We start from the raw sequence: 25,416 nt of genomic DNA on the forward strand, positions 1-25,416 counted from the left end.
GGATGTCAGATAAAATTATTCCTCTTCCTCTTCCTCTAACCATAAGGGTAAATCATTCTCAATAGAAGGTTTATCAGGAGGGTACAACAAAAGTTGTTTTGATAAATGTCCATTCTTAATAATCATGTTCCCATCCCTACAACTAATGTATGCATCAACAGTGGCCAACCAAGGTTTTCCTAGGATGAGAGGATATCCATTAAATTTGGCTTTGGGATGGAGGACTAGGAAATAAGTGGGGTACTCCCAGGAGTCAATGGAGACCATCACATCCTTAATAAATCCCTTAGGAGCTATTGTGGATTTGTCTGCAAGCTGCAACATTGTAGTGGTCTTCCTCAAATCCCTTTGGAGGTTGAGCTTCAACATGGTTTCCTTGGTCATTACATTGATTGTAGCCCCAAGATCAATTAAGGTATTAGGAAAAATAATTCCATCAATGTGCACATCTAATATCGGGCTACCAGGATCTAAGTACTTTGGAGAGATAATGCTCCCAAGCATCAGATCACATCGTTTTCCAACAACATTTATTGTGGGGATATCTCTTCTTCTCCTCCTAGGAATTTTTAAACATTCCTCCTTGATAATATTGTTAAAAATGGGAACATCGTTGATGGCCTAGAGAAAGGGTATCTTGACACAAAAGTTTTTCAATTCTCCCAAGAGTTCAACATCTTCTAGGGCGTGTTTTTTAGGGTGGAAAAATGTTTCAGGATAAGGAGGTACAGTGGCTTGAGGTACACTCTCTTCCTTCTCTTTGTCAAGTTCTTCAAGTGGAGAAGGTGGGTGATTATCTAAGAGCACCTTCTCAGATCGAAGGTTTATCTTTTGAATTTCCACAGCATAAGCACGATAGGATGTTTCCCCACTGTAAACCTATTGTTCCTACTTATCGTTTGGGTTCAGATTGGGTTGAGTAGGAATTTGAGGTTACTTAGGTGAATTTTGTTGAGGAGGTTATTGTTGAGGTTGAGGTTGAGGTGGAGGCAGTAAAGCAGGAGGTTGGGTGGTTTGAGGCCTCCACACTAGTGAGGGGTTGCCCCATCTGGAAGGTTGGGGCGGATATGGCTGAAAAGGAGGGTTGATAGGATGAGGAGGATATTGAGGAGCATATGACCAAGAAGGAGGTGTGGATGAGTGTAAGGGTATTTTTGGAGTGACTACAACACCCTCCAAAATTTTGGCCTGCATCCAATTTCAGAGCCTCCCTTAGATTTTTACTTGATGTTTTCAAGCACTCGGGCTCACCCCATGAGCCCGTGTTGAGTCTTTGCAACCTCCTTGCTTGACCGTTCAATGAACATCGCTTTTCATGTTGGTCAAAATGTGACACTTCAGCCATGTTGTGGTCATGCACAAGGTCCCTCTTCGCGTGTACAAGTTGTATTCGCTATGTAAACATCTGTCGCACTCACACACGAAGTTGTATGCACTACCGCGCAAGCGCCGTCATGGTCATTCAATGATCTATCACAAGAGTTGTGCTTGTCACTCGCACCATCGGTTAGTCATGTTGAGTATATGTTGTCTTGATGGTTTGAGGCATCTTGTCATCAATTAATGCTGAGTGTGTGTTCGCAAAGTCACGTATGCACAAGTTCACTCGCTCACATACTTAGTCATTTTTCCAAAGTTCTGACGACCAGATCACCCTCTAACAGCTAGACCTCCACCTAGAATCGACTGGACCGACTATCACCCAAAACAACAAAGAACTATCCAACAAGTGATTTCAATATGCATTGCCCACAAGATAATCAACCAACCCTCCTACTGTTCAACCAGAGAGTTTGACCAGGCAGTGACCCCGAGACTCACTCCCCTAAAAAATTGTGAAAAAGATGTAGACCTACCCGCTTTGCAGACTAAGGAAATTGCACAAACATGTTGGACAGACACCCAATGTTCATCCCTGTCTCCCTCAAAAAGTTGCACAACTTTTCCAGTCAATCGGTCGGCTGCTCACCCAGAAAACTGCGAAAATTTCATGAGCAGTCCCTCTGATGCCCAACAACCCGCTCAACTCAGAAGCTGTGCAAAGGTGCTTAGTAGGTCATCCTCCCAATCATTGCACATTTTTTGTCACCAGCACTCCTGTAGCCCGCTACCAGCTCCTGGAAAGGAATGCCCATTTTTCCACAGCAAGCCTCTCGAAACCCATTGCCAGCTCGCTTGAGGAATTTCATAGCTTTTGCAACCAAGAACCTCTACTGCCTGCATTGCTTCTCTTCAGAAATTCCACATATATTCCCTCCAGTGGATCCATATCTTGCGGACAGTCACTGCTGAACCGGATTGTCCATCTCAGTCTCCCAGTGACTTCTGCACAATTTTCACTAGAAGTGCCCATAGCCTGCATCATAGATTGAAACTTGCCTTGTGTCATTTCATAGCGTTTTCCTCTCTCCCAATCACTTGCATCTGAAAGTGAACGATCATGCATCAAGGTAAACTAGGAGGTTTACAGATTTGATGTCATCTCATCATGAGTGATTGCAGATACAGGTACATGGATAAGACATGACACGATGACAGATGGGATGAACAAGGAGAGCACATGCGAGGAGATTTTCTCATGAATGAATGATGCATGGGGGGAGATTTTTTCATGAACAGAAGATGCATCCAAGGAGATTTTTTTGCTAACAAACGAACATTTGAAGCATGCTAAAGAACAAGAAAAAGAGCGATGTGCACATGCAACATCAAGCGAAAACCAAGGCCGTCGAAGACTCCACACACCTTGCCATGCAGAGGTGAAGCTATGATACACCAAAAGCACAACCATCACTTAGCAGCAATGCAACTCGACATGGACACCACCAATAACATGAACATACCAGCACTGTCGTATCGAGTCATGTCAGGAGTCATGTCGGCCACATCACTACTATGGGCCATACTATGTAAATCAATGAAATGTAACATGGAAGTCTAAGAGACCCACATGGCATACAAAGAGTCATGTAAGGCTGAAGAGTCCAATAAGCCAAAACATCATGAGGGAAGTCGTACAATCAGAAGGGCTAGTTTCACCCTTGGCTATAAATACGCCCCCATTTGTACATGCAAAGGACTTTCCACCTTGGCTCCTCCCACATATCCTTGAGAGTCACAATATTTTCTTTGAGGATCAAGCAGTGGATCCAACACCCCTCTTACAGGGCTAGTGATGTATGGTGTACCGATTTGTCTTAGAACTTTCACTTAATTCAGAAGCATGATAACAAACCAACACGTTTTCACACATGTATTGTAATTGTTTGTAAGACTAATATTGAAACACTTGTAATGCATGTTCCTTTAACCTGTGTTAAAATAATTGAACTCTTTCGATTGCTTTAATACATATTCTTATGAAAATGTGTTGTATAAGTTTCTAACGTTGTCCTAGCCATGTAGGTTGCCTCACCTGGTATGAGACATAACCTTCCATAAACTTCTTATAACGACAGTCACACTCGCTCGATATACTCTGTTGAGTGTTGTATGTGTTATCACTTCTCTTGTGTATGACTCCTACATCGATGTGGATTGATCTGTCGGAAATTGCGCATGTCCTGTTGTGTTGTGTGTCTTTGAAAAAGTTGGGACTTTTCCCTTTTGACTATAGACTCACCTCCACCCTCTCCCTTTGCGGTGAAATAACCTTGACACAAGTAACACTAGCACTCACCAGGCATGCGAACCTCGTTGTTCGAAGACAAAGAAGACCACTCTCATGTGTTGACAAGCAAGAGCTAAGGAAAAAATTTAATATAATGGCAACCAGGTCATCATACCAGATAGGACTTCTACACCAAATGGTGTGAGGTCTAGATGGGACTTCATACCGGGGAGATCCCCTAAATGTTGGCATGTCTAGCACTGTCAACCGAACTTCTACCTTTCCTTGGTTTACAATCTTTAGGCCTCACAGAGAGGGCCATTTATTTGTTGCATGATTCTCTTCACAGACTAAGAAGACTTCTATGACATTTAGTGGGCATTCATTCCTAGGATGTATTTTGGTAGATCTAGGGAAAAATATAGCTAGTGCCCTTTCTACTTCCTCTTGCCTCCTTTTAATTTTCATTGTATCCATTCACAAGGAAAAGGTATGAAAAATTTCACCCTTAAAATCTTCCAACATACTTCCTATGTCATGCTTAATGGTTGTTGTAGAGGGAGAAGAACTAGCCAAGCCTTAGGTAGACCTACCCTTCTTCCTAGAAGCCCTAGAGTGATTCTTGAATACAGTTTTGATGTCATCCTAAATCAATTGGTAGATATCTCCTATAGATAGCATGTTGAGGGTTTCCATTACATCCTCCTTGATCCTTTGGAGAAGAACTAGTGACTCAAGATTAAGGGTATAGTTGGCCGTCCTATAATTGAGTTGAAATATTTCCTCATAGTCCTCTAAAGATTCATCAGGTCCAAGGGTCATCCTAAAGATTTCCTCCTTTGTTTCTTTGGACATATAGTAGTATCGGTATTTTTCATTGAAGGCTTGTTGCATTTGGGCCCAAGTAGTGATGTTTCCTCCAAATACACTCATAAACCAACACAAGAATGAATATTTGAGGGTAGAAGGAAAAAACTTCAACTTATGCTCATCAGAGGCATAGTCATAGGTCCTACAAACAACAACAAACTCAAACATGAAGGTGTAAGGATCCTCAAAGGACAAGCCATGGAAATATGGAAGGGAAACAAGGATTATAATTTTAATTCTAGCCTTTCCATTGGTTTCTCAAATAGGGAAAAGCTCATTTTTATTGTTTTCATCCGTGGTTTGGGTAGGTTTGATAGGTTCTTCTTCTCCTACAAGTTCTTCTAAAATTTCAGGTTTCTCACCTAGAGGGTCTTTTAACTCCCCTATAGTCAGAGAGGGAAGTTCATAGTCACTGAAGAATAATGAAGGTTGACTGCTTGAGGGGATGGGGGTTTTTGGAAAGAATTTCCCTTGGTTATCCCTACTCCTATGAGGCATGAAATAACAAGTTTCTTTTTGAATTTTTCACCTTTTTGTCAAAGCAATAAGACCGATGCAAAACAAAAAAAGTAAAGAAACTCTTACGAAGAAACAACACCTACTTATACACCCCCTCGACAACAATGCCAAAATGTGATGAGCCTTGGTATTTCTCTAAGTATGTTGCAACTCCCAAGGGCTTCTCAACTTAAATTATCAACCTAGGGTTCGTACAAACTTAGAGGTGACAATGTTATATGCACAACAATTTAGTTTCTAATCATGTCACCCTCATTTATGAAATCATATTAAGGTGTTCAAAGACCATGCCTCCGACTAATTACAGTGAAAACTTCTTGTGAAAGAATAAACGAACATCATTCTAATTAAAAGGGTGAAAATTCCTTTCATCAAATGTAAATGCTGATTTAAATTGCATGAAAGGAAAAAAACTAATCTATTTGTAGAAGTAAATCATGTTACTTTACCCACATACTTAATTTAAATCAATAACCTACTTGTAGGCATCATTTATCTACTCACACTTGCTTGAAAATGAGGAATCCAATCTTTGACACACCTATGAAGAAAAATACTAATTCTAAATATGTTTTTACATTTGATGATTGCATTAATGAAAGGATGACGTTGGAGTCATCTTAGAGTCTTCCCTAATCATAAAATCACAGTGTGGGGGCCATTATTGAACTTAGATGTGCCAAAGTAAAAGTATGGAGAAAAACTAGTTGAAGAAAATAGTGATATAGGTGTGCTACATGGGATGATACAAGAGGTCTTGTATTACTCTAGGAGGCCCTGTTTTTCTATAGCAAGAGGGTCTGAGAGCTTTTGAGGATAGAAATGGTGTATTGATGGAAAAGAAGGTGGATGAAGGTAAAAGGAGGTGAATGAAGGGTGTGGGAACCTCTTAGCCAAGCCTAGTACCCCTTAGAGGTTTGTCTTGTAGAAGAGTTGATTCCCATGGTGTCCTTCATCTACCTTAATAGAGTGAATTCAGAGATAGAGTTTGGAAGCAACGTGAGGTTCCTAAGAGGAAAATGGAAAGGTACATGTGGATGTGGAAATGTGTGCCCACCCCTGCAAATGATCATAGTTGCTACAGCTAGCCAAGTACATGCATCAAATGATCATTATTGTAGCAAAGTAAATAATCATGGAAAATATGAGTTGAATTTTGTTGAAGTCTACTCTAAGCTACAAAACAACTCCAATTTCCAAAACAATGCTACTAACTCATAAGTTGCAGAAATTATACATGTAGAGATATTTCAATCTAATACCTAACACTTTCCAAGAAATCATAAACAAATATTTTTGAGCTGTTATTGTGGATCTTTCCAACCACTCTTGCCATAATAGAGGTGATAAGAAATCCTACAATTACAAGTTTTTATGATATAACATCTATTGAAACAAGGAAAGAATTGAAATACTTTAAAACAAGGACAAGAAATAAATACAAGAGAGGGACTAAAGCCTATGGGTTGGGCCCAAACCCAAGGGTTTCAACCCTCCAAAACTAACTCAGAGGTAGACCAATAGTAAACTTCTCATTAACAGAAAATCATAGTCACATATATCATGAAAAATAAGAATGGCAATGTGAATCATTAGGCTCACAGTAGCTACTCCTAGTTGCAACAAAATTTGAATCATAATGAGCCTCTTGGCTAGTTTATTTATACCAAAATCTAGTTGATGGAAGTTCCCTTGAAAAGAGGATTGATTTCCTCCAATATCTTGAGATTTTTGGATCTGGTCCCCCTTGATCTTCACGTGTACATCGAGTCCCTCAGCTTCTAGTGAATTCGAGCTATGAGTGAGGATTTTTTAATCTCAAGCTAAGTTAGAGAGTTAATGAGGTGGACAATCTCCCTATATTCTCTTTCGGTTGTATCCATCAAGTCCTTGCATAGTAAATTCCTCCAAAAATGCTTCTTTTCCTGCAAATTGATCACATTAGGCCATACAATATGACAAACACCATTTAGTCTTCCTATTAAGCATATTATGGATAAAAATGTGAATTAATGTGAGAAAATGAGAGTTCTAAGAGATGGAGTATAACACAATTAACTTTAAAATATAACTATTGATGAGACCCATAAGCCACTATCAATCAACACCACTACTCATTTTTGTTTAAGAAAACCTATGATTTTGAGTGCCTCAGGAGAAGAAATGTCGGCTAGTACATGGAGTGAGATAACCTGCTCATCTGGCGTAGTTGTAGTATCAATGTTCAGGGCTATTAGGGGTCCACTCTCTTCCTCCTCGGGAGCTTCAATGGATGGATATTCATCGACAAAGTTGTTTTCATGTAGGTTTTAAACCCGTACAGAAAATACCTACATATGAATTCTAAAACATAGAAAATAAAAAATGCGAGAGAATAACACATAAAACACATATACATAGAGATTTTCCCCTGGATCCCAAAACTGGGACATAAAACACATATACACAGAGATTTTCCCCTGGATCCCAAAACCGGGACTATCGGCTTGATTTTTCATTACGTTCCTTTCAATGTTACAATACATATTTATACATGCCGAAGCATCCAATACCATGAACCAAAAACCATCACATCTAAAACCATGTGTGAAAACCATGCACAAAACAATAGCTAGGTCCACCCAACCTAATATAGGGTCCAAAAAAAATTTCCCCGGGGTCACTGCCCTGGACCCCATGGAGGGGGGGTACCTACCCCACTCAAATCCCATGGAGAGGGGGGGCTACCGGCCCCCCTGTGAACCCCCCACTACGCAATCAGTGCAATGAAGGAAAGAACATAACATAACCCAACATTTCAATAGCATCGATTTGAAAGAGTTTTGGTTTCTTACATTTATGTCATGGGGAGTATTTGTCATCACAATAGTAGCATAGTCCTTATTTCCTTCTTTCATCCATTTGTGTCGGCAACACCTTTTGATCCTTAAGTGTTTTTGTGGGGCTCACAGGTGGTTTAAGACGTGCCCATGTGCCAAAATTTGGACAATTGGATTAGGCATTTAAAGTGACTTCTACATCTAAGGCCTTGCAAGACACTTCCAACCAAATAGTTGGGTGATGCATTTGGACATGGGCTTAGATGGCTTCCTTTAGGCCACTGATGAAACATTCCAAGTAAAAGGAATCTCCTACTCCCTCAGTCCAGATGACCAATTTTTCAAAGTATGCAATGTAGTCCCATATTGTACCTGTTTTCCTTAGCTTAGTGAGACAACCCAAAAAGTGAGGTTCCTGATCAAAGCTGTCAGAAATGGCTTCAGAGAACATGGTCCAAGTTGGCCTCTCAGGATAGAATTTCTGATGCCACTACCACCAATGTCGTCTCTCTTGGTCCAAGTAAATGACTTTAACATGTTGTTTAGTTTCATCATCCCAGACACTGTTAAGGAGGAAATATTGCTCCATTTGTGCCACCCATACTACCGAGTTAGATCCATCAAATTTGTACATGTCCAACTTATGTTTCTAGTGGCTCGAATATTGGTAACATCCATGGAAATTAATGTGATGGTAGGATTCTCCTTCTATGTGTCCATCCCTACTATGTTCTTCCCCCATGGGTTCATGAGACTTTGTCAGGGTGTTCAATGCTTGTGTGAGTTTGTCCAATTTTTCTTCAACAAATGCTTGGAAGCCACTAATTTTTCTCTCGAGGACACCGACTCTTTCCAAAGCCATAACTTGAGACCAGGTACAGTACATACACTAGCCCTGGTCAAATTTTGAGCTTACTTAAGATTAGAATAGTTGGAAAGAGGGCAAGCTCAGGAATCTAGTGATTTGGATCACTTTGATGCCACATTGAGAAAAATATGGGACTGCATGAAAATTGGGGGCTTACAGGCATATGGTACAACTAAGATCGACTCGTCGTCTTGAATATGATGGGATAGGTCTCCTGTAAGCATCCTATGATGGCCCCAGACCTTTTTTTTTTCTTTTACTCCGAATGGAGTTTTACTCCCACCTAATCAATATTCAGGTGCCTGAAATCCAAAATTCTTGACACTGCCAAATATCCTACGAAAATCAGGGTTGGACTATAGTAGTAGAAACCCAAAGGTCTTGGTACTACAAAATATTTTGCAACAATATGATCTAGACTGATATGCGAGAGTCTGATCTTAGCTGTGAAAACCCGAACTGTTGAATTTAAATTGTACGGAGGCGGTAGAACCACAACTACTGGATATGATCTATAAATCGATGACAAAACCCCAATGGATGGCATTGATCTAGAAACAAATGCAGGAGAGCCTCAAATAGTGAAGGGAAATATGGTCACAAGGAGTGTCAAGTGCTATAGATTGCAATATATGCAAGGGTCCAATAGTAGTACTCAGACCAATATTTCAGAGCACTGACTAGGGAGGATCAACCATACCCTTAGCCGCACTACACGACTACCCTATTGTACATGCGAGTAATCTCCCCAAGTGTTGTTCTTAGTGTACTGTAGCAGCAAGAAAATCAACGAATTGTCTAAGGTTAGGTTTCAAGTTACCTTACCTCGGGTTTCTGATATACCCAAGGGTATGTGGAAGTTCAGTCCATGCACAATTTTGTGTAATGCGCTACTACTTGAAGGGGTGCCCACAAGGGTTACAAGGGAGTCCAATAAGCATGACCACTTCTTGTAGTTCCTGCGTGCATGCCTCACTAAATCCGCATTTTTTCACTCAATGAGAGATCTAGTGGTTTAAAGACGTCAGAACACATCTTTGAGTAAAAAAAATCTTCCCAAAATTGGAGGTAAAATTGGCCCTGGAAAGTGCTCTAATACATGTTATGCACTTTACCTGTGAAAATAAAAGAATGTCAGACATACAAAAAATATAGCCAGAAACACATAAATATCACAGGAATCCAGACAAGCTACAATCATATTTTATTATTCAGGAGTAGAATACAAAGTTTACTTTCCTCTTCGAGGGGGCAACCTCCAAAAGAGCAGAGCTCAATTACAATAAAACTCAATTATTCTTCCCTTGCTATATAAGGCTATGTATAACTTTATGACATAAAAAACCCTAACTACTAGTGGTCCCTTACATAATGTGGGTTAATCACTTTATTTATTAACTTTGGCCAATTTATAACTAATTGTGGTCCCTTTTCTATAATGCAGGTCAACCACTTACAATTATTATTAATGCGTATAATTTCTTACAGGTTTTACTGACTCAACTAAATAACTATGACTCTGACTAAACCCCTTGGGCTTATTACATAGATAAAGGGGTTAAGGTTGGACCCTAACAGAAGACGACAACAGAGAATTCAAAAGACATGCCTTAAAACAAATATACAAGCAGTAGTTATTTGATAAGCATACCCAATATAAAGAAACTCTCAATTTGATACAGTTGGTGCCCATGTATGAAGTTATGATACCTAGGCTATATATATAATATCCTCATCTAAGATGGATACTTACCAACAATGTAGTTGTATAGCATAACATGGCATTTGAAGATGAAATAGCACTATGCCACAAATATTGGTATGTCATGTGCAAGCATAGCATAGATGATGTTTTACCATAGTTCAACCTAGAATTCTGAGTCACTTTGAAGTTAAGTCCACTACCCAAAAACCAAACCAAAGATGGGTCACTGATATTCATTTGGTCAAGGGCTAACTCTAGGAACTTAAGATGAAGATCGTCAAAGCTTCTTGTCTCTGTAGATAAACACAAGTGTGTTGGCCAGTAAAACCATTTTCTTGGACTAGAATCAATAAGATGCCACTTCAATAAATTAAAAAAATCTATATATTTTTCCAAATTGATAAGTTCAAATGAAACAAATGGAATTTGGGTAAAAAACAATCTTTTAATATAAAGTCCTTCATTTTAAAACAACCTAAATTTTTGAAAACTTTACTAATTCTAGTTTTCTTGAAATCATAGCACATCCAAATATATAGTTTTTTTAACTATATAACATGGCAATTCATCTCTCTGAAACCATTTTGATGCCCATTGTAACACTACCATATTGAAAATAAGTCAACCATTTAATTTTTTTCTTGAAAGAAAATTCAAGAAAAACTCTATGGTAGACACGAAAACTCAATAATAAAAACATAAATCAAGTATGTCAATTCCACAATTGAAAATCCAATAAATTTGCAAAAAAATGTTTTCACGTGAGTGAAATCATGCATAAACTAGCATAAGCCTCTTTCATATAAATGTTGATAGAACATCATTAAACTAAAAACCTGTCATAAATGAAATTGATCTGTAAATCAAGCTAGTGACACAAAGGAGTCATTAAGCAAGTAGCCTGTGGGAGCTCGTTACTTGGCAGTCAAATAAAATTTTCAATGGGGTCATATCAATGGAGATAGCTAAGGGATGAGAAAAAACGAGGGAATTTTGTTATGTTTATAAAAAATTTATGAGCAGTTGTTGTGATTCATTTAAATAACAACTACTTAAAAATAGGTCGTAGAGTTTTCCTTATTCATTAAGTAATTGAGACAACACATAGTTATACATAGTTATAGGTATCAAACCTATTAGGAACAAGGATATCATTAGGGGCATATAAACAATTGAGGAAGACATCTAGTGTGCCTGCAATCTGTACCTACATGTGTGTGAACATTGTAACAGAATATAATTGTAACAGAATATAATGCTTCATATAAGCACACTTTTAAAAGAACCAAGACTTAGAAAATATGGATAGGTTTACAACTTAGATTTTTCATGTTCTCAGTGATCACTTATAGAATAAATGAGACTTGAAAATATGAGTACATTTACAACTAGGATTCTACCACATTTACTAACCATTTAATTCATATAATTGTATTAGTATTTATAAAAAAATATAAAATACTCAAAAAAAAATAACTCAATTAGTGATGGATGTAAAATATATAATTAGATGTTAAAATCCATTTATTAGCCTCATAACCTATAAAAGAAAAACAAACCAACTTTATAGGAAGCATCAATCTCAAACAGATTATCATTTTATCTTTTTTATATATGAAGCATCAACGTCAAATAAATTATCATTTTAACTTTTTATGGTATGTTTTCAAGGATAAGTAAAGCATCAATGTTGAAGAATAAAATTATCTTAATAAATATTTTTATAAAATTATCTTAATAAATATTTTTATATAATTACACGGATAGGTGTACCTATTTTTATGCCGATAGGTGTATTTATTTCAATTTTTGTCCTGGGTTTGTGGAAATTTTATTTTTTTATAAATGAATGGACTTATCACCCTACCTATTTCTAAGTTCTTAATGTGGGTTTGAAATTTTTTTATCTTTTTATAAATGGACTCGATTAATTGATAGCGGAATTTTCTTCGTTTAATAAGTTAATCAATCATTGTGATTTCACTGAGGGTTTTCTTAAATGGTGGTTAAGTTGTGTGGGGAAGTGGAAGAGCCACTAATTCGATGTCAGTTGATGGTGATTATAGCGCTTAAGGTGGAAGAGCAACCACTTTCATCCGTGAGTTTGTATGGTTGTTTGTTTCTAATTGGTCATAAAATTCTGTGGGTGAAAAATCAGATCGACTTCTTCGTGACTCACTTAATGGGACATCAGCGACACCTCTGTTTATAAAAGAATTTAGTGTCGATCAAAAAGGAATAAATGAAAATGATCGCATATTTATCAATTCTTTCCTCGCCTTTGTGCAAGTTGGATGATTTTGATGAGGCTTTGTTCTCTCAATCAGTTGAAAGCATAGGGGTTTCTTTCCTTAAGGGATGGGGTTTGACAATAAAAATGGATTCAAACTTGTATTAACAATACCAATGGGTATTATTATCATATCAATCTAGTTTGGGGCCATCATTTAGTTTATCGGAAGGTGATTTGTGGAAGCTCTTTTGTTATGACTTTTTTTTTGCAGTTGCAGAGCATGACACTTCTAGGCTTTTCAAGAAGTTAGAAAACACTAGCAGTATTGGTCGAGACTAGAAGCTTGCAAATGCAAAGTGAAATATCACAGTTACAGATATTTTTAGTGGTTCCAAAATAAAATGTTCTTCAAGCTTCTTTGAGGAAGGTGAGGTATGCCCTCCATCTGGTGGATCGTTGGATCAGATCTGATTGCTCGAACACTAGATGATTATATTGATGGTTCCCTTGAAGCACTGGATAATTGGTTCGATCATCTAGATCCTTTTCTTACAGGCAACTCTTTATTCATATTTATCTATTGTTTGAGTATTAATAATCGTAATAATTGATTTGCAAATCCGTTTATTGAACTTTTCAACTCGCTAGCCTTGAGTTTGGTGAGAGCTTATAGGTGAAATGGAGGTGTCGTTGTCATCTATTTTATATGAACCAGTTCTCTATTTTTCATGTTTTTGTGCCTTGCTGTCAGAATTGAAAACTGTGGAGAAAAAAGTCATACTATTCTCTATTTTTCATGTTTTTGTGCCTTCCTGTGAGAATTGAAAACTGTGGAGAAAAAAGTCATACTATTCTTATTAGTGAATAATAATTAAATAACATTACCTAGGAAACATCACCAATAAATCACTGAACTGGAACTTAACTTAACCACACTAAATTCTAACTAACTGTGACACTTGGATGGATAGTTATGACACCTAATAGGTAGTTGGAATTATTTTATCCAACACACCCCTTAATTACAACCACAAAAAAATCTAAAAAAGTATAGTAGTCTAAGTCTAAGTTAGGCTTACAATTTAAAAAAAATTGACATCAACTTGATTTAGTTTTATTTTCTTTTTCGAGATGGTGTAGGCTCTAAATTGTTTGAGATTTTTTTTTTCTTTTTCTTGTAGAGGGGAGTATTAAACCTTAGCCTTTGACTATATTAACCTCGTGATTTTTCCCATTTCTATTTGGTATTTACTTCACATAGGGGTTCAATACTATTGGTGATGTCCAACGCTCTAAAAAGCAACCACTAAATATATATAAACTTGAGGTGGAAAAATAGAAAAACCGATACTCAAGACTTGCAATGCGTATCATAAATATAGGGACAAAAAGAAACTCTTTATAAAAGCCTCTTCCTTTTGCTTTAAACCAGCAACAACTACCCTTTTAGAAATGGTTCTGTTCAATTAAAAAAAAACACTTTTAAATAAAGGAGCAACGACTTTCATATATAATAGATTTCATAAGAGAAGAAATCTTCAACCCCCTTGTTTGGTGTTTTTAAAACAAAATTTGTTTTTATATTCTCTTAAAATAAAACTTCGAACATTGCCTTTGATTAAGAAAAAACGATGCTTTTCATGACAAAGATGATAGGCTCGGATGAACCTAAATTTGTTCACGATAAATACTTTTTCAAAGATTTTCAAACTTAGTGCTCCCCTGCTACATGGTGGCTCGGGCACCATAGTCTACTGCTACTGGGTTTAATCGCTTGCGTGGAACGGCTGGAATATTGGTGCCTTTTTTCCTTGACTGTTGACCCACGGTTTATATTTCGTGTCATCGTTTAACTTCAAAGACTTCTGGCATTTTGAACCTTGACAAGGCCAAATTTCCAAGAGATTTCACGCATTTCTTTTTATAAATTATAGTAACAAACTTTTGCCTGCTATTGCCTTTGGGATGCATTAGTAACGCTCCTCGTTTACAAAAAAAGAAAAAACTGGCTTTCTCAGACACAGCAAATAGCGATTTTTCTTGGCGTTCAACGGTTTGGCAGCAATGGGCTTCTTCGTAGTAGGGTTCTACTCCTCAATTTCTTCTCCTGTTTTCATTGAACCTTTATGTAGACTAAGTTCTGATACTATGTTAGAGATTGAAAATTACGAAGTAAAAGTCACACTATTTTAACATTTGGATAGATAGTTTTGACACCTAGTAAATGATTAGAATTAGTTTATCCAACACTTCTAGAAATCTTTGTCTTTGTGTAGTGTTATTATGGTTTGAGAGATGGTGTTAAGCTAAGGCTCAATTCTCTATTTTCTAGTTGCTGATGATAATAATCCCTCCACCTTATTATTATGGTTTGAGGGATGGTGTCAAGCCAAGCCTCAATTCTCTATTCAGGCTCAATTCTCTATTCTGTAGTTGCTGATGATAATAATCCCTCCACCTTATTATCAAGTGAAAGAAAAAATTCACAAATTTGAAAACATATCTTATATTAATGCAAATCATGTGAATAATAAGACCTATATGAATAATAATTCCATCACCATATTTAGGAATTCTATTGCCTAGGATATTCACAATCAAAATAATAAATATATTAAGCATTTTTTCCTATTATTAATGCAACAAATTAGTCTTTAAATATTCAGATGTATTTGAGTACATATTGCTTTTGATATTGTTCCAATTCATTTTTCAATAATTTTTAAATTTAAATAATGATGGTTCTGTAATATTTAAAATTATATATTTACATACATAAATTGGAAATCTTTTTAATGTAATATGAAATAAATTATTATCGAAGTTTATACATAAAAAAATGAACTCTTCATTTCTAATTATTTCAAAAAAATTGTATAAATTTAGTTTATTTATCTCAATTCATGAAACATGTCTTAACATTATCTCACAAATACGATTAAAACTCTTTTAATTTTCTCTTTTCCTGCTTATCATTTATATGGCAGATGGTCGGTAGAAATTTAGTTTGAATTCACAAATATATTATTCTGTATAAGTACTAATACTACAAATTAGTGAAGTTTCTTGTTTTCATCCTGATTATGTTACAGATACTCTAATACCTTACTTATACCAGGTTTGAAATTAATTTTTTATATGTAAGTCTGAAATAACTACATTTTCAACCAGATCTTGTTATAGGTTCACTCATATATTCTTTGTACCATGTTAACTTGTTGTATGTTCATTGATATATTATTTATACCATGTCCAAGATGGATAAATTTAAACTAACTCCACAAACCAGTTACAGTAATATATTGTCATCTTCTAAAGCAACCGGTTTTCAATTGCGCGTCATCAATGCTCACAGCAAATAATTTGAGTGGGTAATTTCACTAATTTAAATTCGTTTTGATTTATTTTCTTCAAAATTATTTATGGTAGGTGTTAACGATTTTTAGATTGTATATATATAAAATTAATTTATTTGATATAAATTTATTTTATTTTTGCATTTAGAGTTAAAATATTTTAGTATCCTCTTTTATTTTCTATTTTTATTATGTTATGTTATCTTTTATTGAAATAAAATATTTTTCTATTTTTGTTAAAAAAATCATATATAAATTGAGGTTTTATGTTTGCTTTTGAAATTAAAATTTCTAAGACTGTTATTCACTTTGAAACTAAAAAGGTCATTACCCATGACAGTTTGTAATTAATTAATTTGATAAAAAATATATAGGTTTTTTATATAAAAATATATTTATTAGCTTTATATGTATATTTATTTTACTGCAGGTTAGAGGTTATAATTCGATTTATTAATAATTTAGTATGAGCATTGTGTCATCGTAAATTTTATAATCTTAAAATTGAATATATTAAATTTAAGTTTTATAATTTTATGGTTTTTAATATCAATTTTAGGGTTTGTTTAAAATTGAATATATTAAATTTAAGTTTTATAATTTTATGGTTTATTATATTACTTTTAATAATGTTAAGGTTTATTATATTATAAACTCTAAGTTTAATATTAATTTTAAAGTTTATAATCTAAGGTTAATAATATTCACTTTAGGTTTAATATTAGGGTTTATAATATTTTGGTTTTTATTATTGGGTTTATAATATATAATAGTGAGATTTAATATTAGAGATTATAATATTGATCTTAATGTTTATTCTATTAGGTTATATTGTTAGGGTTTTATATTTGGGTTTAATACTGTGATCTCATAATCGTGTAAAATTCTATCAACATCACATTGTGACAAACATTGTTTCAATATGACAAAAAATCTCACAGTCATGGTTGCAATTTAACATTGCATTGTAATTTATTGAACATCACATTGTTACACTACAAAACTATGCTTGACTATTAGGTTTATAAAATTAGAGTTTTTTAATAATAATCCTAGGGTTTAATACTATTCACTTGGGTTTGTAATGTCTTGGGTTTATAATATTAATCCCTTGGGTTTAATATTTTTCGCAATGTCACATTGCGACAAAAAATGTCTTTATGTGACAACCAATGTCGCAATGTTATATTATATTGCAATTTATTCAACGTTGGATTGTGACATTACAAAATTGACGTTCAATATTATGATTTATAATATTGAGTTTAATATTGGGTTTGTAATGTATAATATTGAGGTTTGATATTAAGGTTTACAATATTAATCTTAGGATTTATCTTGCTACGTTTTATGAAGTTTTATATTATGGTTTAATATTGTGATATTAGAATGGTACAAAAATTGATCAAATGTCACATTGTGACAAACATTGTTTCAATACAACAATCAATCTGATAATCATTGTTGCAATGTTACATTGTATTACAACTTATTAAACATCGCATTGTTACATTACAAAAATGAGGTTTAATATTAGGTTTTTAATATTAATCCTAGGGTTTAATATTATTCCTTGGCTTTATAATATTAATCCCTTGGGTTTATTAACCCCTTGATTTTATAATATTATTAATTCCTTGGGGTTATAATATTAACCCATAATATCTATAGTTATATATCATGGTTTATAATCTTAGGGTTTATAATATTGATCATAGCGTTTAATACTAATACTAGGGTTTATAATCCCTTGGGTTTTATTATTAATACCAGGATTTAATATTATTCCTTTAGGTTATAATCCCTTGGGATTATAATATTAATATTATTGTTTATATTCTTAGGGTTTAATATTAATCCCTTGGGTGAGCCATACTTGCCATAGGAATGATGGTTTGTTTATAAGTGACTTATAGTGAACCATAGTGGATAGTCAGTGGTTGACCATGGAAGCTGAGAGTGGATAGTTATGGTTAACAATATTAATCGTGGGGTTTATAATATTAATCCTAGGGTTTGTACTCATAGGGTTTAATTGATTAAACTTATGGTTTATCATCTTAGGTTAATAATAATAATATTAGGGTTTATAATAATAATCTTACGGTTGATTATATTGGGTTTTATAATGATAGGGTTTAATATTTTGACATTTGAATGATACAAATATCTATCCAATGTCACATTGCAAAAAATATTATCTCAGTACGACAATCTATCTCATAATCGTTATTGTAATATTATATTACATTGAAATTTATTCAATGTCGCAATGTGAGATTACGAAAATGGAGTTTAATATATTATTCCCTTGGGTTTATAATCCCTTCACGTTTATAATTTTAAGCCATTGGGTTTATAATATCAATAATCTATTGGACTTATTAATCGCTTGAGTTTATAATATTATTAATCTATTGTGTTTATAATATTAATCTCTCTAATTTATAATATTAATATTAGGTTTATTATTTATAATAATACGGTTTAATATTAGGGTTTGTAATATTAATATTATGTTTTATTATGTTAGGGTTTTATATTAGGATTTAATAATGTGTCGTTGGAAGGGATTAATATTATAAACTCGTGGGATAAATAGTTAACATGGGTATCATAGTCAACAATAGTCAATATTACTACAATTGCGAATCATACTTACCTTGGGATTCATGGTCTATCTATAAGTGTCTTGTATTGAACCATAGTGGATGGCCATGAAGGCTTAAAGTGGATGCCTAGGGTTAAAAATATTAATCCTAGGGTTTATAATATTAATTCTAGGGTCTATAATCCAAGGGTTTACTATATTAAAGTTAGGTTTTACAATAATAACCTCAAGGTTTATTATATTGGGTTTTATAATGTTAGGGATTTGTATTACATATAAATATTGTGACATTTGAATCATATAAAAAACTATCCAACACCACATTGCAACAAACATTGTCTCAATAACACAATCAATCTCACAATCATTGTCACAATGTTACATTATATTCTAATTTATTCAAAGTCACATTGTGACTTTACAAAATTGGGGATTAATATTGATAACAATGAGGTTTAATATTAGGGTTTATAATATTAATCTTATGCTTTATTATATTTGCTTTTATTATGTTAGGGTTTTATATTATGATCAATATTATGATGTTGTAATGGTACAAAAAATTATCTAATGTTGCATTGTGACAAAGATTGTCTCAATACAACAATCCATTCGATAATCATTGTCATAACATTACATTAAATTGCAATTTATTTAATGTCGCATTGTGACATTACAAAATTGGAGTTTAAAATTAGGGCTTATAATATTCAGGTTTTTAATATCGAGTTTATAATATTAGGGTTCAATGTCGGGTTTATAATTTATAACAATGAGGTTTAATATTAGGGTTTAATATTAATGTCAGGCTTTAGTATGTTGGGTGTTATAATGTTAATGTTTTGTTTTAAGATTTGATATTGTGACATTGGAATGGTACACAAATCTATCCAACATCGCATTGCGATAGATATTGTCTCAAAATGGAAATCATTATCATAATGTTACATTACATTGCAAATGATTCAATATGGCATTCTTAATTTACAAAACTAGGTTTTAATATTAGGTTTATAATATTAGTGATTTTTAATATTGGGTTTATAATATCAATCCCTTGGGTTTATAATATTAATATTAGGATTTATCGTATTAAGGTTTATAATCATAGGTTTTATAATCTTAATCTTAGGGTTTATAATCCATTGGATTTAAAACATTAATCTTTTGGGTTTATAATATTATTAATCCATAATATGTATAATAATATATTAGGGATCCCCAAGGGTTAGCTTAGTTGGATGAGTACCTTGCCAATTGGGAGGTCACAAGGTCAAATCTCCTTTACACCCTTGGGGTTAGGGCCTACCTATTTGGTTAGTGGGTAGATCCCTTCAGGTTGATCTACGTGGATTTTCCCATAGATGTATAATAATATATGAGGGTTTGTAATGTTAAAATTTGTAATATTAATCTTAGGTTCCACATATTTCTCTTTGGGTTTATAATATCAATTCTAAGGTTTATAATCTCTTGGGCTTATAATATTAATCATGGGGTTTAATATTAGTCCCTTGGGTTTATAATCCCCTATAATTATAATATTATTCTATTAAAGCCCCGAAAATTGGTTCTACAATAAGGGGGACACCCACCCAGTCTGAACCTTAGTTAGCAACTCCTTTTTTGTTTGCTATAGTGGGTCCGACTGGGGATATGGGACCAGTTTCCCAATTTATGTGTGTGTGTGTGAAGAATTGATATTTCCTTTCTAAAAGTTCCTAAGTGAGATGCTCTAATTCTAACTCCTCTAATCTAATAACATGAAAATTGTATTTTAATAAGCAGAAATATCTATGTCTACACTAACCTGGGGTATAATCCTTCTGTTATGTAATTTAAATGATTTCAGATAAAAATCGATAATAAATATCATTCAACTGTTATGAGAAAAGAATTCAATACAGATAAACCACTTTGTATAAAAGTTAGATGAAACAGTTGTGAAAGGCATATCGCATAATAAGCTACTCATACATTAAGCATAAATAAATAGCTATCACTGTAAAAAAGTGCCAAATGATAACTCAGACATTCACGCATCAATATATAAACAGCTGAACATGAATATCACTTTTAACACAAAGGAAAAAATAGTTAAGAGATAGAAGTACCATTTATAACTAGTTCTACTCATGAGCTTCAAGCGATAATGATTTATCTCTTCTTAATCCAACATCCACTAAGAGTACAGAAGTGCAACATCAGTAGCAGATATTAAATATATATATCAATAAATCCTGTTCCACTCATTAATCAAAACCTCCTCAGAGGGTGCAAAAGTGCATGTTCTGGGGATAAGTTTTTCATAAATTTCAGGACACTTCTCTAAATGCATGAGAAGGGTTTAAATACTAATAACTAAATCTAAAAATAGTTTATTACAAAAATGTAAGATGCGGTTTAAATGACTATCCTCATTTCAGGCAAAAATAAAGCAAAATTAAAACTAAAACTGAATCTAAAATTAAAACTACTAACTAATTATTTATGTATCTACTCCTTGAAATCGCATGCGTTCAGCATTTGTTTGAGAAGAGTCGGCTGGCCGACTTCTGATTTTAGCTGTGCTATGAAAACAGAATCGGCAAGGGCTGGCGCCATCTTCTCGGTAGAATTGATGATACACTTGAGAGTCATACACTAGCTGTGTGGTTTTACCAAATATGCCCAGTAAGAATCCCAATTCAGCTTGGTTAACCTTTGGATTGATTTTGCCTCTTCTTGAGCCTTCTGTCTCCAGCCTGTCTGCAATTGCTGTTCATATGTACATACCATATTGAAGATGTTTCAGACAATTACTACTGGTTTTGCGATTCAAGTTTTACTTCTTATTTAACCTCTAGCGTTCTTCTTACAAATTTTTGGGCTTACAGGTGACTGAGCAATTAGAAGCTTTCCTTTTCAAGAAGTTTTTCCCACCGATGCATGAGGCGCTAATCGCACATCAGAAATTGCCTCCATTTCTTGATCCGGGCTTCCTTGGTGCGTTTTCCACCTTTTACAAATTTTCTTTTAGTGGATATAAAGCTCAAATTTTGAGAAAATAATGATTCCGTAAGCTCTTGACCTTGAGTTTTAAATTATCTATTTTTGATATCAGCGCTGTCCAGTATCCATTTAATCATGTCCGTGTATGGAAGAATTTTGGGCCTCACCGCTATCCTATGTAAGAACGAACAAGCTAGCTCTGTAATGGATGCCTCAGAAGAACCATGTGAGCTAGCAGTAGCCGCAACCTCCATCACTTTAGGATTCTCTTCCTCAAGTAGACTATACATGCCTTCCCAAGTAGCAATACCAGGGTCTATGTTATAGGTGGTGTCTATATACAAGGGTGCCATTTCTTTCTCTTCAGAGATCAGGGCTTTGCCTGTCTTTCCCATAGTATCCTGAATACTGCTTTGTATCGTTCACTGTTCTCCGTTCCTGCAATTTACAAGTGAAGTGAGAATAATGATAAGGAAAGGTGACGGGAAAGTTTTAAATGCTGAAGACATATAAAATAAACCACCTTACATGAACTGGCTTTTTGATAAGCACAAAGCTATATTCCATTAATGACTGGCAACTAACTCATTAATTAGCATTAAAGAGCATAACTAGGTCTCGGTTTATGGAAAATACATTTTTGGACCAGCCCAAAAGACCTGCGATGAAGCGATTTTGCGATTTGCTTCGCAATATCACAGATCGCAACATCACAGAATCACAACATTGCAAGGTTGCTAGCTCGCTATATCGCAAATTCACAATATCGCAAAATCGCAACATCACTATATCGCTATATCGCAAATCGCTGGAGCACAATATATGTCAATCATTTGTTAATATTTTTTCTGCGAAATGTGATTTGCGATATGCGTCATCGCATATCGGCAGTTTAAAGATTTTCAGTGTAAGTGATTGTTTAGACATGCGATGCGATAAATGTTTCCTTAATGTGTAGTTTCGCATCGCGATCTCGCAATCTTAGACTTCTGCTTGTAAGGAGGTATCCATTATCTTTTTGCGATGCGATATTTCATAAGGAATAATTCTACTTTATCAGAAAACTCAGGCTTTTTGATTTTTTTAAGGGTATTCTCCTAAGTTTATGCTGGTAAGTTTTATTGAAAAAGGAAGTTCAGGTACTAATTGATTTTTAAATTTTTTGACTAAGGGCCCCCATTTATTTAGTATTTGTAATAACACCAAATAAGAAGATGGGTTGTTGCTGGCCACAATAATTGGCTATTGGAAGAACCAATTATCTTTGCTTTTCTTTTGGATTTTTTAAACTTCCAAAACAGAAAATTTTCCAGAAAATTAAACTTTATTATAGAAAGACAAAGTACCTTATGCTTTTACCTATCAATGATATTTTGTTTCTTCTATTTTAAACTTTGATTATTTACTCCCTCAAGCTAGTCCTTGTATCTACATCAGTCATTACTTGGTTTATAAAGATAAAAACAAAGCCTTCTGTAGATCAGTTTTGAATATGCTCATTTGTCATAGGTAAAGCCTCTGCTGCCAGCAGGCATCTATAGCCTCGATAGGGTTACCTGTTACCCAGCAATGATCCTGTATCCTACTTAGAGAAATTTACAACTTTCAAAGAGAAATCCATATCCACACTTATTGCTTTCTTTTTCTCTTTTTTACCCTTAAAGAACAATGTCTTGGTTTCGTAGCCAATTTATGACATAATCATTCACTTGATTTATAACTTTGCTGAACAAGTTGGCTCGTGATGAGACCCCATGTCTTTTGATTGCAACAATCTCGTGTCATTGCCCTGTTGTGGTATGCAGTATTTGCAAAGTCAGCAAGCTATCATATCTATGATCATGATAAGTCATCTCGTGATGAGACCTCTTACTCTTTAAGTTAAAGTGTATCTTTAGATCATTCTCTGAACATTGTAGTTTCCTAGGTGGGGAGGAAGTCATTGTTTCCTTAAGATGGCTCTGGAAGACAATAGTAGAGTTTTTGGAAAGAGTTTTTCTACAGAGAATCTTTGTTTTATTATTGATAACTTTCATTGGATTGATACAAAAAAATTTCCCTCTAAAGGTTGCTTTTCATCAAAATTTACAAGGTCGAAACTAGTATCATTTCTAGGCATAGAGCCTTTAATTGTATCCTTTAATAATAATGATCAATTTTCTAAAAGAATTCTATTTATACAAGTGAAGAAACAAAATCTAAAAGAGAATTTGTGTATTTTTCATAAATCTCAATTGTAACCATTTACAACCGGTCTTATTATGGAAACAAAAACTAATCTACAAAATAGAAGGATGATCTCCTTTGGAAAATATTGTTTAAGGATTTGTCCATTAACAGGTAAAGAATCTCTTTTTCCTGTTAAACTTTGTAATGTAAAAGTGGACGGACCTATGACTTCTATGATTTGGAAAGGGCCAAGCCACGTTCTTTGAAATTTTGTATGTTTCCCTTTTTCCTCATGAGCCTTGTCCCATTTTAAAACTAGATCTCCCATTTGAAAATCTTTTCTGGATATCATGTTTGAATCAAAGGAAGCTTTCACTAAGGCTTGATGATGAGCGTGAGTTATCTTGGCTCGTTCTTGTTGTTCTTCTAACTTAATTATTTCCAGCTGCCTTAGTTGTAAGGAAGAAGTTGGTGCTTCATCAATATATTGAACTAAGGCCAAAGAGGGGATTGCTAAATGAGTTGGAAGAACCACTTCTTTCCTATAAACTAAATTAAAGGGAGAAGTGCTGATGGAGGCTTTCTGCGTTATTCAATCTACCCATAAAGCATATATTAAAGACTTATGCCAATTTTTATGATTTTGGTCAATGGTTCGCTTAATAATTATGATTAAGTTCTTATTTGTAGATTTAGCTAACCCATTCCCTTATGGGTAATAATTGGTAGAGTATTTAAGCTTGAAACCCCTTTTGAGTGCAAATTCAGTCATCGCATTACCAGAAAAATATGATGCATTATCGAACATTAAAGCAGAAGGCAACCCAAACCTAGTGATTATGAACTTCTCTATGAACTCGATGATATGTTCAGCATTAGCCATCTTGAGTGGAACTGCTTCTACCCATTTAGTAAAGTAATCTGTTGCTATAAGGATATATCTATGCTGTTTAGAAGAGTGAGGAACGATCTCACCTATTATGTCCAATCCCCACTGATCGAAAGGCTGCTTAATGTTAACTGGTTGTAGTGGCAAGGATGGTTTCTTTTGTCTCCCAACAACGGTTTGACAGACTTGACATTTCCTCACGTAGTTATGTGAGTCTTTGAATAATGTGGGCCAGTAATAGCCTGCGTGTAAGATTTTATGAGTAGTAGTGTCTCCAGCATAGTGTCCACTTGTTGGCCCATTGTGGAGTTCCTGCAAGACTTTTTCAGCTTCAGATTTCTCAAGACATCTAAGCAGAACAAAATCATAATTTATTCTAAAAAGAACATCATTCACGAGTTGATATTGTTTGGCTTTCAACCTTAGAGCTCTTTTCTTGGTATGATCGATGTTTGGAGGAGCGTATCCATTCTTTAGATAATAAATGATTTCAGCGTATAATGACTCAAAATCTTTTAGGCTTACCTCGTACATTTTTATCTCTGCAGATGGAATTTTGGACATAAGCGATGCTTCGGCCAGCATTTTGCAAAAGCCTTGACCTTTTACAATACTTGCTGGTTTGATTTCTACGTCATATTCCTGTAAGATAGTAACCCAATTGGCTCTTTTCTCACCCACATCCTTCTGTACTAGAAGATTTCTTACTGCTAGAAACGGTACTATGATTTTTGTATGTGTTTTGAGTAAAAAAGGTCTGAAATATTTAATTGCTT

This window comes from Pinus tabuliformis, chromosome J (genome assembly GCF_031772625.1).
Source record: "Pinus tabuliformis cultivar Carrire ecotype Pingquan chromosome J, CPIR1, whole genome shotgun sequence".
NCBI lineage: Eukaryota > Viridiplantae > Streptophyta > Pinopsida > Pinales > Pinaceae > Pinus > Pinus tabuliformis.